The sequence below is a fragment of the Bidens hawaiensis genome, unplaced genomic scaffold, assembly GCF_021521415.1.
Source record: "Bidens hawaiensis isolate Kalapana, Puna unplaced genomic scaffold, B.hawaiensis_p1.1 tig00027177_1, whole genome shotgun sequence".
NCBI lineage: Eukaryota > Viridiplantae > Streptophyta > Magnoliopsida > Asterales > Asteraceae > Bidens > Bidens hawaiensis.
Window position 1 is genome coordinate 69,515 of NW_027494393.1, and position 9,898 is coordinate 79,412.

The 9,898-nt window shown below is 40.8% G+C and overlaps 1 pseudogene; it reads right to left on the bottom strand.

Annotated features, from left to right (window-relative positions):
• Nucleotides 1-850: 850 nt before the first annotated feature.
• LOC143574941 (F-box protein AUF2-like) lies at nucleotides 851-2,012 on the bottom strand (annotated as a pseudogene).
• Between the last annotated feature and the right edge of the window lie 7,886 nt (nucleotides 2,013-9,898).

Consider the following 9,898-nt stretch of genomic DNA (forward strand, 5'->3'; position numbering starts at 1 on the left):
CTTTATGTACTTTTTAGTTTGATAAAATACCTCTCATTCAAAATCATATTATCTAAAAAAAATCAAAAATTTCGTTTCCTTTTGGGTTAATCACCTACTTAATAAAAACAAATCGAATATTATCTAAAATTAAGTATTCCATGAATTAAACAAAATTATTAATTTGAAGTCACCCTTGATCATATTTATCGGAAACTTATACACCAATCAGATATAAACAAGAAAAGCACAAAACACAAAAGGATTTTAAACCAAGTTAAAAGAGTTTCTGCAGATGGCTTCTCATCCTCTTTGCGATTACAATCCATCTGCTTGCATATGCTTCCTCCCAATCTTGATATGATAGTTGATGGAATCTAACATGCCCATCAAGTTGTCGCAATCAAAAAATGTAATCTCAAAGGTGAAGTTGCTTGCATCAACGCCATCTTGCTTATAATTATTCAAGTTGTAGGTAAATAAACTAGAACCCCTTTCGACATGTTACTCTACAAACCTAACCCAGCCGTCTTACCAGGCCTAATTACCATCGCCAATTGTTACAAGCCATTCCGACACCTCCGTCGCCTTTGTTTATCTCGATAGACCGAACACTTGAGGATGAGAGAAACGCCTTCGCGTTTATCTTAAAACGAAGAGTACTCATGACTAACTGTAGTTTCCATGATCAGAGAAACACAATTATTGAATGGAAGAGCAGGACATATTGAAATTATGAAGTTTTGAAAGCATGCCAAATTTGATCGTGTATATAAGATGAATAATAAGGACCATAAATTACAAATTGCATAAAATAACTACTTTTTAGAGGCCTAAATTAAATAGATATTTGTCTTATTTTTTAACAAAATTTCAATCCAAATCTACCCAAATAGATCATTAGAAGATATGGGTGACACTTGACACTAGCAAAGTTTGCTTTAAACTGCATTCAAAGAGTACTTACAGACAGATATCAATACTAATCTTTAACAACCAATGCACATTACAGTATAACAAAACATTCAACTTGATAACTTACGATAAAACGATTACCAGTTTCAATGTCACACTACAGCAGCCTCTTCATTTTATCCTTATGCTTCTCCAAAATCTCCATCACCACTTCACTATACGCAGCCTCCACTTTATCATCAAACCCATCATCACCGTCCACGAAACAATCATCTCCATCCTGAACATCATTCATCCGCATCACAACAAAAGTTACCCCCTTCATAACACACCCAAAACCGGCATTTCCAACACAGGGACATAACACTGGCTAACATTAACCGGCACCTCAATCCGATTCATCTCCGGTTTCACATCATCAGGAGCCGAAAGTACCCACCCTCGCACCTCATCAAGCCTCCACCCACTCAAAGCAACCGTCCCTCTCTTCCCCGAATCGGTAATCAACACTTTTTCCAAATTTGGAAGCTCCTTGATGAAATACAGCAGCATCCTATGCCTCACAATCACATCTTTTAAACACTGAAACGCGATGTGAACTTTCCGCTTAAACGAATCCGTACGTTTGTATCGGAAATCGAATTGGGCGAAAGAAACACAAACGATTCAATTCGGGTACCTAACGAAACCTTCCACTTAAACAAAGAGCTATTATTAACACCCTTGTGGGTTGAAGACGGAAGCTCGATAGACAACGATTTAACTCCTCGAAACTTGGTTAAAAACGAAACAGCCGATCGAAAGGAATCGCCGTAGAAGGAAGAGATTATGGGCGGAAGTGGTCTGGTAGAAGGAAGAACCATACGCCGGATGAGGTGAATGGGTTTAAAAACGACGCCGTTTATTAAAGACCAGAATCCGGTGTTGGTGTTTAAGAGAGGTGCGGTGAAGGAGATGGTGTGGAGTTGAAGGACGATTGGGGCGAATCGTTTGGAAACGAGGTGGCAAAAGCAGAGGGTTTGGAGGTCCGGTTGTTTGGTTAGGATTTGGAGGATGAGTTCGTCTAGTAAGCGGTTAAGTGAAGATGGGTCTTCTTTTTCTTCTTCGGTGGGTTTCATTTTTGGGATCTGCAAATTTGGTGTTAGAATTTAGATGGACGGTTGGATAACGAAAGAAACCTTGGTCGTCCTCTGTTTTATTTATTTGGTTTAGATTTGGTTATAATTATTATTTTTATAATTATTATTAGCTTTTATATAACTGTTAAACTGTGATCTTATTATTAATATTATTATAATTAGTAGTAGTTTTTATGTAACTGTTAAACTTTGATTTCCTTTATTTTGCTTCATACACATGTACCTAGACCCGAGGGTCTCTCTGGAAGCCACCTCTTTATTCCTTTGGATAGAGGTACGGTGTGCCTACATCCCACCCTCCCCAGACCCTACTTATAGCTTTGCTGTCGGTGAGATTTTACTGGGCATGATTGATTGATTGATTGAGATTTGTTCATCACATTACATACCGGGTCCAAAATCAAGCATAAGTAACGAGAGAGTAAAAAGAAAAGAAAATTAAAAGAGAAAAGAAAGGAAAAAATATGACTTTATGTTATGTTCCTGAGTTTAATGAAAAAGAAAGAAACAAAAAGACAATTAAACAGTTTATGTGTTCCCAAGTTTGAAAGGAAATAAAAGAAAGTTATAGTTTTATAATTATACCCTTTGAGTTAAATTATAACAAAAAAAAAAATACATGTTATAACATTACATGCATACCATTTCCAACCATGACCCATGAATTTAAAAGTGGTCGGATTGCTTTTGTATCAGAACATAAAAATCAACTCACAAGCCGAGATCGAGTATAAAAATTTACTCACGAGCTGAGCACGAGCATAAAAAATTACTCACGAGCCGAGCAATTCCTTTCTTGGCATCAGTCTTGACACCCCTACCACTTGCACCAGCTGCTGTTGTTGTTGGTTCCCTTTTCGGTCACTTGGTATTAAAGTGTCCCTTCTCTCGACAGTCAAAACACACCACAGTCTTTCTTTTACAATCGGCTTCAACATGACCCGTTTTTTTTTACAGAAATTGCAAGTGATAGTATTTAAGGGTCGTTGGCACCTCCCATAGTGCCTCCTTCCTCAAGTTTTGCAAATTGGACGGGTGTACATAAACGTTCTGTCCCTCTTCTTCTCACCCTTCTTCACTTTTCCTCCAACCGACTGTCTACCATCATCTTTCTTCTTTTCATCTCTATTCCGGATCATCCCGTCCATCAAATACCCAGCTAATTCCATAGCATATTCAGTTGTAGATGGCATGTGAGAACAAACCAAATCACGTATCTCTATGGGTAGTCCGTAGATGTAACGAGTCACTTTATTGAATTCGGGAGTGACTAAGTGAGGAACAACCCTACAGTATCCGAGAAATTTTATGTTGTATTCCTTAAGATTCGTTCCTACAACTTTGTGGTTCCATAACTTGGTTTGGATCTGGCCTGCTTCGTGGATCGGACAAAACTTCTTCAAAATCATTTCTTTGAAGGTTTTCCATTCTAGGTTGTACAACTTTTCTCTACCCTTAACCTCAATAAGGGTATTCCAGCATTCCAACGCTTCTCCCTTCAACATTCGGGAGGTATACTGGACTTTCTCTCTCTCGGTACATTTGCTAATAACTACTATCGATTCCATTTCCTCCAACCAACGGAGGGTAACAATAACTCCCTTATCCCCATGAAATTCTTTTGGGTTTGTAGACCTTGAAAACTTTGAAATCACAACCTCTTGTATTTTAAGTTTCTTGGTTTTATCACGAAGCTTGTTTTCAGCAGTCGAGCTTTGTGCACTTTCTTCCTTCTCCTCTTTAGATTCTTTCTTATTGCTTTCTTTCTTTTAAGTTTCTTTCTTTGTTTCTCTTTTTGATTGCACCGTTTCACTTCTACTTCGGCTAAGTCTTTTATTAGAATGAGAAGTAGTCCTACTTGGCCGTTGGGGTATGCTACTGAGCTAAACACTTGCTAGATTTGCAGCTCCTTGCACCAAAGACTGAATGGTTTTCAGCAAATTGCTTCCCATTATCCATCACTATTTCACCCAGTATCCCATATCTACAAATTATGTTTTCCTATACGAATTTTATTACTTGCTTCCATTTGACGGAAGCTTGGGGCTTAATTTTTGGCCACTTGGTGAAATAATCGACAACTATTAGTAGGAATTTCACCTTCCCAGCTGCTTCGGGGAAGGGACCAACAATGTCCATTCCCTACTTGTAGAATGGCTAAGCAGAAATAACGGGAACCAAGTTGTGCTTTGGGTTTTTTTACGGGAGCATGGAGCTGACAAGCTTCACATTTGTGGATGACTTCTACAGAATCCATGTGCATTGTTGACCAGTAGTACCAAGGTTCATTAACCTAGTTACCACCGACCTTGGACCGGAGTGCGTCCCACAAATACCTTCATGCACTTCCCTTGTAAGATAGTTGCTCTGATATGGTCCCACACATCGTAGCAAAGGGTTCAAATACCCCTTCTTGTAATCGGACATTATCTTCTATCACATATTATTTAGCCTTAAGCTTTAACTTTAGGGCTTCTCTTTCATTGGTGGGGAGCTTTTCTTCTTTAAGAAACTCTAATGGGGTCATCCAAGTGGTCCCCTATTCCTTAACAATGTCTTGCACTCCTAGTTCCTCAATCGATGGGCTCTTTAAGACTTCCACCGGTACGCTTTTTGTTAAGTGAGCGAAGGTTAGGGAAGCCAACTTACTGAGGGCATCAGCTTGCTTATTCCGAGTTTTGGACACTTGAGTTAAGGTGCAACTTTTGAATTCCTTCATGAGCTCTTTAACCTTCTAATTATATTTCATCATTCCTTGCTATAAATTCGTTATTCACTTGGCTCGCCACCAATCTTGAATCAACGAAAGTGCTTAGTTCTTGAATCTTCATCACTTTTGCTAGGCAAAGCCCTGCAATCAAAGCTTTTTACTCAGCTTCATCGTTGGTTCCAGGGAACTCTAATCAGAGCTCATAAGTATATCTGGTTCCTTGGGAGTCTGTAATTATTAGACCAGCTCTAGAACCTTCTATACTCGAAGCTCCATCAGTGTAGAGTGTCCACTTCCCCAAGGGGATAGCAGGTTTACATTCTTCCAACTCGTTCACCTCCATTGGTTCTTCCGGTGTTTCAACTAGAAAGGCGATCAAGATCTGACCCTCGATTGCCTTTCTAGGCTCGTATGCTATGTCGTGTTCACCTAGCCCGATTGCCCATTTGGCTAGCCTTCTTGCTATTTATGGGCTTTCCAAGATGGACCTTATGGGCTTGTCTATGACCACCTTCACATGATGAGCTTGGAAGTGCCTTCTTAGCCTTTTAGTTGTGTGAACGAGTGCTAGGATCAGTTTCTCGATGGGCGTGTAATTGAGTTCAGCATCTCATAGTGCCTTACTGATGAAATATACTGGGATTTGAACTTTGTCGCGTTGCACAATAAGTACTGAGCTGAAGCTTTCCTCCCTGCAGAAAGGTAAATTGTAATTACTTCTCCTGCTTGAGGAACTGCCAGAGCAGGCAAGGAAGCTAGATGTTGCTTCAGGGCTAGGAAGGCAACTTCTGCCTCACTAGTCCATTTAAAATCTTTCATTAAAATTCTTCAAAGTTTTAAAGAAGGGTAAAGACTTTCCTACTAATTTTGAAAGAAATCGTATGAGCTCAACAATCTTACAATTGAGGCTTTGGACCTCCTTCTTTGTTTTTGGAAAATGTAAATTAAGAACAACTTGTACCTTACTTGGGTTAGCTTTTATGTTCTGTTTATCAATTTAGTGACCCAAGAAGTTACCTTCTTTGAATCCAAATGAGCATTTGACTGGATTAAGCTTCATGTTGATGCTTCTAAGATTTTGGAATGTCTCTTCAATTCCATTGAGCATTTCTTTCGCACTTTTGCTCTTTATGTCCAAGTCATCAACATAAGCTTCCATGTTCTTTCCAATTTTATTCTAGAAGGTTTTGTTGATCAATCGTTGGTGTGTGGCCCCGACATTCTTCAAGCCAAATGGCATCTTCTTGTAACAGAAGATTCCATTATCAGTGTGGAATGCGGTCTTTTCTTCGTCTTCAACCTTCATTAAGATATGGTGGTAGCCCTTGTAAGCATCAAATAAGCATTTGTATTGGAAGCATGTAAGGGAGTCTACCTTCCAGTCGATCTCTGTTAGAGGATAGCTATCCTTGGGACAAGCTTTGTTAAGATCCATGAAATCCGCACACATTCACCAAGATCCATCAGATTTTTTTGGCCATAACTGGGTTAGCAATTCAAGAATGGTATCTTATCTCTCAGATTATGTTGGCTTTGACAAGCTTGTCCATCTTGTTACAGGCAGCTAATCTTCTTTCAGCAGCCATGCTTCTCTTATTCTGAGCGAATGGTTTATGTGTGGGTGAGAGGTTCAAGGAATATTCAGCATATTCCCTTGGAACCCCTGCCAAATCGTTTGGACAACATGCAAAAACAGCTTTACTTTTTGGCAATAAAGTTACAGCTTACTCATGGTCTGAGAAGGAAGCTTACTGTTAACTTTGATGGTTTGTTTAGGGTAAGCTGGATTGATGCTTATCTACTACACATGGTCATCTTCCATGTCTTCATTGAGCTTCCATGATTCTTCTGCGGCAGCTATGAGTAAAGCTTCTTGTTTTGGTACCATCGTAGCTATTCCTCCCGTGGTGGGGAATTTCATCATGCCATGAGATGTGGACCATACTGCATTGAAAGTTGCAATTCCTATTCTTCCGTTGAGTATGTTATAGTTAAATGGGTACCTGATCATTGTGAAGGTAAGCTTCTCAACTCGAGAGATGTCTCGTTATCTCAATCGAACGTCCAAAGTGAGCTTCTCGAGGGGAACTACCTTCTCTCCAGTGAAACTTTTAAAAGAGTCGTTGGTTTGCTGGAGTTGATTCTTGATTTCTTGAGGGAGCTTTAGGAAACATCTTTCATACATAACCTCCGTTGCTGCCCCATAGTCCATGTAAGCTTCGTCTATGGGGAAGCCATTAAGCTCAACTTCTACAATGACTGGAGTTCTTACTTTGTTATAAGGGTTGGTCGGAGGAAAGCATATGCTCTGTTGGTTCCCTTCGAGCATTCGTTGCCTCTTGTTGCAGTGAATCATGTTAACTCCGAACACCTTCTTTCCGCCCCCTTTGCATTCTTTTGGATCTTTGAGCAGGTGAGCTAACTCACCACTTTGAACGACAATTTTCAATTGAAAACAATCATTGGTATGGTGTCCAATTTCATTGTGGAAGGCATAAAACTAACCTGCACCCCGCTAGCTTGTGGGTTTGGACACTAGACGGGGAGGATGAAAGTTGTGATTGACCTCCTCGAAGGCCAGGATCTCTTGTGGAGTTTTAGTTAGTATGGAGAAAATCAGCTTGTCTTTCTTTTCTGGTTTTTTACGTAGAGAAGAATGGCTTCTGTCATTTGACCTTCGATGCTCGTGGTGCTTCTGATAGTGCTTCTCGACGAATGACTAGAATCGAGGTTTCTTTCATTTTGAGGAGTAGCTTCTCCAGTTTCTATGGTAACGTTTCCTTGTTTATTGATTATCTAAGGCTTCCTCCCCCCAAAGGTAAGCTTATTGTCATGGAGTTACCTCTCAGCCTCCGTGTGGCGCCCGAAAGCCAGCTAATTTGTCCGCTCATGATCAAGGTTTGCTGGTTTCGTCCTGTCTTAGACTCATCAAGCAAGCGGAAACAGCTCGAACCAGCGATGCGTTCTTCATGCAAGCATGACTAGGCATGTACGCCTTCCTTCCCTCTAAGGCCGTCCCCAATGAAGTTCGAGACGAGCCAACAAATCCAATCGTTTTCAACACATATCAAGCATCTCGATATTCAAAAATTTGGTCCGTGACACTCTCCCACCACCATATCCATGCACGTTCTCGTGCATGTACATGTCATCCCATACCGACGTGTAAGACTCAAACGTTGGTCTTCCCCTATGCCATGCATGTCTAAAGGGCAAGCTCGCCGTCCCATACTAACTCACAAGCCGAGGCCATGGGTTTTGAGAATGATTCACTCTGATAAATGGGACACCCGGTAGTTCAGCTAGAATGTCAGTTAGCCGTGTAAGTTAATTATGTCGTCGGATTATGTGACGCTGATGTTCGCCAACCTAGCAGATTTCAATACAGCTTACAGCTCCGCTAACCGTAAAACTTTTAACACGAGTACGGTGACCTCCACTTCACTGTACTAGGGCGGCGCTCACGATCCCATACTCGCAGCATACAAAGACCATTTGATCTTCACCCACCACCATTGCAAAACTCATTCTTGACATTTTTAAGCTCTTTTTGGTTGAGTGTACACATTCCAACGTATCCGAGGTTCTACCTGCTCTAATACCACTTGTCACGTAGTTACCTATCAGACTCAGTGTGGCTCCCAAAGGTCAAAATTCCTCAACAAACACCATTCGTTGGAAAATAAGAGGCGCGGGTCGTGGATGACTTTTTTTGGGAAATCAAACAGTACTTCAAGGACGTAGATATCAATGATGATGCTAAAAAGATCACTGCAGCACCACTATACTTAAAAGACATTGTTGTGATATGGTGGAGACGTACGAGAAAATAAATTGAGCAAGGTATGTGCACCATCACCACTTGGGAAGATTTCGTATAAGAAATCAAACACTAATTTTATTCAGAAAATACCGTTGAAGCAAGAATTCGTCTTCGTATCTGAAGTAAAAGGACACAATCAAATATTACATCAATGAATTCACCACATTTATGCTCAAATTTCCGGATATTACCCCTAGGGAATCATGGGAAAACTTTATGGATAGCTTACAATTTTGGGCACGAAATGAGATCAAACATTGAAACGTTCAAGATCAATCATCTGCCATCATTTCCACTGAATCCCTACATGATTGTAATGAAACACGATCACCCATACTCCGTCCAAGACAACACCAAAGGTGGGGGAGCCAGACCAATCAACACTCCATTCCGGAAAGAGGAAACCCAGAAGCCATTTCAAATATCCAAGATACCTTATAATAAAGGATGCTTCATATGCGACGGGCCGCATAACCCACGTTATTGACCAAATAAAAATATCTTAATCGCTACAGTAAAGGTTACTGGAGAACCCAGCGAAACCGAAGAGGCTTGCCTTGGGGCAATGCAACTACATGTTCTTAATGCTTTAACTGAAGTCGAAGGAAGGCCGTTCAAAATGGCGGCGAATGTCGACACCAACCCACGCCCACCGGCAAAAATGGACAACACTACGCGGTCGAGGCCAGAAAGGCTTTGTTTCGTAACCATTGAGGTAAAAGGTAGACTTGCAAGGGCGTTACTCGACATTGGAGCAAGTAAGCTTTATCTCACCCAATGAGGCGAGAAGACTTGGAATGGCAGTCACATATCGTGAAGGAAGGATCAAAGGATCCAATAGGGAACCAAAAAAATAAAAGGATCCGCCTGGAATGTTAAAACCAAAGTTGGAACGTGGACATGAAAGTTAAACTTTTCAGTCGTGCCTTTGGACGACTACCCCATTATACTTGGAATGGATTTCTTCCGCAAAACCAAGGCCGTTCTTTCAATGTACGTGAACACCATATACTTAATCAAAGGATATGAAGTTCACACAACGCCCATGTAACAAGACACCATTAAACGAGGAAGGACCATAACAACACTTCAACTCATAAAACGAGATATGAAAACTCGCAACGAGGGCATTGCGAAATCAAGTAGGGGAGGATTTCACGCACCACCAAATTACCCATCATTTTTCGCGTCATCCGGATCATTCCGGAACCCTAAAGAAGCATCAAGGGCTGGCCGGAACTCTCCAGAACAACCCCGAACTTTCAGAACCAGCCCACTACCTTGGAGATGTTCCAAATCAGCCAACAAAAGCTATAGAAGCTGCTGGAAATT